Raw genomic sequence first — 5,788 nt, forward strand, 5'->3', positions numbered from 1 at the left:
TTCTGGCTTTCCATCTCTCTCCCTCTCTCTATCATTCTATCTATCTATCTATCTATCTATCTATCTATCTCGAGAGAGAGAGAGAGAGAGAGAGAGAGAGAGAGAGAGGAAGGGCAAGGTTAAGAAGGTTAGGATCTTAAGACGCCGAGCGAGACGAATCGTATTAATAAAGGCTAAGTACACACACCCGCCCTGCCTGTGTGTGTGTGTGTGTGTGTGTGTGTGTGTGTGTGTGGCCTGAGAGGGTAGTTATGTGTACTGTTGTGAGATTAAATAATGGTGGTGGTGGTGGTGGTGGTGGTGGTGGTGATGATGATGATGAAGATGATGATGATGATGATGATGATGATGATGATGATGATAATGATGATTATTCTACGTCAATCATCTTCATCGCCACGGTGCTATTAACAGACACCCTTGCATAGAAGAGCAAAAGGAGGAGGAGGAGGAGGAGGAGGAGGATGAAGAGGAGGAGGAGGAGAAAGAGGAGGAGGAGGAGGAGGAGGAAGAGGAGGAGGAGGAGGAGGAGGAGGAGGAGGAGGAAGCGTAGTAATGAAGAAATTAAATAAGGTGACGAATGAGTGGAAAGAGAAAGAATGGGAGCTGTTCAGAGCATTGAGGGAGCGGAGGGGGGGTAAGAGAGGGAAAGAGGGAAGGGGGGACAGAAGGGAGGGGAGGAGGGAGGGGAAGAGGGAAGGAGGAACAGAAGGGAGGGAGGGAGGGAAAGAGGGAAGAGGGGACAGAAGGGAGGGGAAGAGGAAGAGGGAAGGTGGGACAGAAGGGAGGGGAGGAGGAAGAGGGAAGGGGGACATAGAAAGAAGGGGAGGAAGACGGAAGGGAGGGGAGGACGAGGGTAGAGGAAGAGGGAGTAAGGGATGAGAGGGGAGGAGGGGAAGAAAGCAAGGAGTGAGGGTGGGGGGAGAGAGAGAGAGAGAAGGAAACAGGAGAGACGGGGTAGAGGGGGAGGGGAGGGGAAAGGGATGGAAGAGAAGGGGAAATGACGTAGTGTGAGGAGGGGAGGAAGCAGTGGGAGGGGGAGAAAGAAAAGAGGGGAGAGGAGATTTGGAAGCGGGGGAGGAGAGAAGGGAACGGATAGGTGGAGGAAAAATGGAGGGAAAGGAAGGGTGGGGAGGGGAAGAGAGGGAGAGAAGACAATGAGGAAAGGAGAAGAAAGGAGAGAGAGGAAGGGAGAGGAGAGGAAAGTTGAAAATGGGAGGAAAGAGGAGGGGGAGAAGGTAGGAGTATGAGGAATCAGGAGAAGGGGGAGGAGGAGAGAGGAAGAGAAGGGGAGGTGAAGGGAGGGAGATTGGGATGTGGGGAGGGGGGAGAGGAGAGAGAGAGAGAGAGGGGAGGGGTGGGAGGGAGGGGGAGAGAAGGGAGGGAGAGGGAAAATGAAGAGTTGAGAGGGGATGGGGGGACAGCGTAGGGAAGGGGAGGTGGAAACGAAGAGAGGTGGGGAGGCAGATGAGCGAGAGAGAGAGAGAGAGAGAGAGAGAGAGAGCGCCAATCCATCACACAGGTAACAGGTCACAAGAGGGCAAAAACAGTCCTTAGCCAGTCCAGCCATAGAGTCCAAAGGTCCAATTATTAAAGCAAGACTTTCGCCCTTGTAGTTCCGGACTCTGTAAGCATTATCTGGACTCTCACTCAAGCCTCCAATTACTAAGAACGTGGAAAGGGTTTAGTCCACCACACACTTGGACTCAATTTGGATTCTCTTGGACTCTATCTGGACTTCTTTGGATTCTACTGGACCCTATTTGGATTCTTTGGACTCTATTTGGATTCCTTGGACTCTATTTGAATTCTGTGGACTCTATTTGGATTCTGTGGACTCTATTTGGATTCCTTGGACTCTATTTGGATTCTCTGGCCTCCATTTGGATTCTCTGGACTTTATTTGGATTCTTTGGACTCTATTTGGATTCTCTGGACTTTATTTGGATTCTTTGGACTCTATTTGGACTTACTGGACTATTTGAATTCTACCTTTGGATTCTAAGGAAGATATCATAACGGGAAGAGAGAGAGAGAGAGAGAGAGAGAGAGAGAGAGAGAGAGAGAGATGTAAGGAATGATGGGACTTGAATGTATTAGTGATGTGTGTGAGTGTGTGTGTGTGTGTGTGTGTGTGAGAGAGAGAGAGAGAGAGAGAGAGAGAGAGAGATGTAAGGAATGATGGGACTTGAATGTATTAGTGATGTGTGTGTGTGTGTGTGTGTGAGAGAGAGAGAGAGAGAGAGAACTGGGTGCTGAGGCTGAGAGGTTAAGCACTGATGCCCATATTCTTTCGTAATCTCCGTAACACCTTTTCCAAAGCAATTTATTTGGCTTATTACACTTTACTGTCCTCTTGTGTGTGTGTGTGTGTGTGTGTGTGTGTGTGTGTGTTTAAGAGACAAAGGAAAAAAAAAACACCAATCCCTAAAAATAAATCGCTAAAGAATAGGTGTTAGGGAGCTTCTTTGACAGACTAGAATACGAACCTGAGTTGCAAGAGGATGACTAAGAAAAAGACTTGCGATCATTCAGTGCGACCTCAGGGGACTAAATAAAGAGGCTGCCAGAGATCGAGCAGCGTGGAGAGTCGTCATTAGAATATTATAACGAGCATGGTGTGTACAAAGTAGGATGTAAATAATTGGATAGAGAAGCTGCCAGAGATCGAGCAGCGTGGAGAGCCGTCATTAGAATATTTAACGAGTGTTGTGTGTGGCGTGTACATAAGGGATTGAATAACGAGGCTGCTAGAGATCGAGCAGCTTGGAGAGCCGCCATTACGATATATAAAGAGTATGGTGTGTATAAGGTATTAGGGATTGAAGAGATGCTGCCAGAGATCAAGCAGGGTGAAAAGCCGCCATTAGAATACATAACGTTGGCGTGTACAAAGTAGTGTATACGTGGTTGAAGAGAGAGAGGCTGCCAGAGATCGAGCAGCGTGGACAGCCTTCATTAGAATATACGTATATGGCGTGTATAAAATAAAACCGACTGAACAGAGGCTGCCAGAGATCAAGCAGTGTTACGAGCGGCCAAATGAATATATAACGTGTATGGTCTATGGAGTACGAGATATATGGCAAGTATAAAGTAGGACTATAGTGTAAATGTGAGAAAAAAAGAAGTTAGAGCAAGTTAAAGTGATGGCCTGTGGGACCGTTTTAGGACTGCGGGACCGTCTTAGGACAGTGCGGGACCGTTTTAGGACGACATGGGACCGTTTTGGGACGAAGTGGGACCGTTTTAGGACCGTGTGAGACAGTTGAGACCGTTTCGGGACGGTGTGAGACGGTGGCCTCTTCAGTGTTTGGGCGGGGCGACTACACCATCATTTTGGACGGGGGGAAGCCTTTGGTTTATACACGTCTCCAATTCGATGCAATACCCTTCAAACATCATTAATATATCTCTATTCAGCGAGCCTAACAGCGACAGCCGCACATCCTTTATTGCCTCGCTCACTTGCGAACGTATGAGAGGCGTGAGGTGCTCTGTGGGGGTGAGGGCGCCGTCTGAAGGGGTGGGCGGTTCCTGCCCCATAACACAATCCAACCAAGCCTGTTCCTCCTCGCTTGGTAAGTAATTGTTCCCTTCAGACGCCTGATCAGACTCGTACCCCGCCTGCTCCTCGAGCCCAGCCATGATGGTGGAAAGTATGCGATCTGTGCAGCCGGCCACGACCCTCTCAGTGCAGTCCTCAACGACTTGCTCAGTGCAACCAGACACAATCTTTTCTGTACACAAGCCAATCGCTTTATCCACACTAGACTCAACTATTCTCTCCACACTCATCCCAATCACTGCGTCCACACACATAGCAACAATCCGCTCGGTTACCTTCGCCGCCGCTCGTTCCACAGCCCAGGTACCAATCAGTCTTCCCGCCATGACACATGCTGAACACAGCACCATCGCCATGACAACCTACACGATCACCATCCACGATTCCTGCTGGTGGTGGCTGGCGGGGCCGTGCAGCACGTTGAGCAGGCACTTCCGATATTGGTACTGCCGGGCCGCAGATGCGAATGGAATCCAGTACAAGCTAGGGGGTGGAGGCCCACACAGATTTTCTCGTTCTGAGGGGGCTAATAGGTACCCCACCAGGGGCACCGCCCTCAGCCGGCCTGTCCAGGGCTGGGTGGCCTGGGTGGCCTCGGCGGCCATGATTTCCAAAGTGTGAGTGTGGGGCGCCATGGCCAGGCCGGTGCCCCAGCCAAGCGCTGCCACCACCGCCACCACCACCGCAGTCCACACCCACCACCCGCACCCCTTCCTGCCCTCCCTATCCCCCACCAACTCACCCGATTTTATTATCATGATTTTCTTATCCTTTAAAACGAAAGAAACTAAACAATGAAAGAGAAACCTTAATTATGGAGGCTTAAGGTACAGCATGAAGGAAAAAGTGAGATTGTGTGTGTGTGTGTGTGTGTGTGAGAGAGAGAGAGAGAGAGAGAGAGAGAGGGTGGCGTCCTACCTAGTCGTTAGTCATGTTGCAGATCTGAGGTACAAATTACTCAAGGTACTGTGTGTGTGTGTGTGTGTGTGTGTGTGTGTGTGTGTGTGTGTGTGTGTGTGTGTGTGTGTGTGTGTGTGTGTGTGTGTGTGTGTGTGTGTTTCAGTGATTCCTCAGTGCCAGTGAAGAGATATCCCTAACAAATCCTCCTAAGTGACTTATTCCTTACATCACTAAACCCTCTGGCATGTTATTAATACAAACTAATATAAAAAAGGTACAAATAAATTACAAGAGAATTTTAAGATACAATGCGCAATATAAAACAATAAAGAAATTTAGTCAAACTAGAATATGAGGCTAGTCACGAAGAAGTGCCATGGAAAGGATGTAGAGCCATAGCACGTTTTATTTTGGTCATACTCTGTTTAACTTGGCCTAATATTGCAGTCTCTCCATATTGAACACTGAGGGATTAACACTAGAATATGATGCTAGTCACGAAGAAGTGCTATGGTAAAGTAGTAGCAATTTCTTCTGTTATTAAGTGGAATAAGGGATGTGCTGTGATAGGAAGCGTTAGGAGAAACACACTGAGGTGGTTTGGCCATGTGCAGAGGATGGAGAGTGAGAGACTGACGAGAAGAGTGTATGTGAGTGAGGCGTAGCGGGGTAGAGGGAGGGGGAAGCCAAGAATGAGATGGAGGGATGGAGTGGAGAGGTGTGAGCTGGAAGCGGGCGGTGAAATGGCGGGGGACAGGGCGACATGGAGGCGAATTGTTTGTGGCCTTATGGGATTAAGGCGTCTGGCAATAGATACATAGATAGATAGAAGCTGCAAAAGGACGAAAATCTGGGCCAGGTTAAGGTGAAAGGACTATACTTAAATAACACCAAACGATACAGTACATCGGTAAACGTTCAGTAATTTTCTCTCTGTTCATGAGTATCCAAACCTTCCATTTTTTTATTTCGTCTGTTCTAGTGTCATTTTCGGCTTTTATTCAATCGCTATTATGGTCTTTCATTTAATCATAGGTCGACGTTTTTCTACCTATCTACAGCCAGACGCCATAATCCCGTAAGGGGTGGCCGTTTGCCTTTGTTAGTTGTTTTACAGGGAGGGGCACTAACCCTCCACCACCCAACCTGTTGACACGTAGGAAACACGTATGGGTTGGTTATATGATTACCACCCAGAGTTGTAAATGGTTTCCTGGCTTACAGGAAACCATCAGGTATGTCACTCAATGTAAAACACCTGAGAAGGAAAGAAGAGTAATAAAAAGTGACAGGAATGACTGGAAAAGAGGAAGAGAAAGG

This window comes from Coenobita brevimanus, chromosome 40 (genome assembly GCF_032717465.1).
Source record: "Coenobita brevimanus isolate Jiangsu-jjx chromosome 40, ASM3271746v2, whole genome shotgun sequence".
Lineage (NCBI taxonomy): Eukaryota > Metazoa > Arthropoda > Malacostraca > Decapoda > Coenobitidae > Coenobita > Coenobita brevimanus.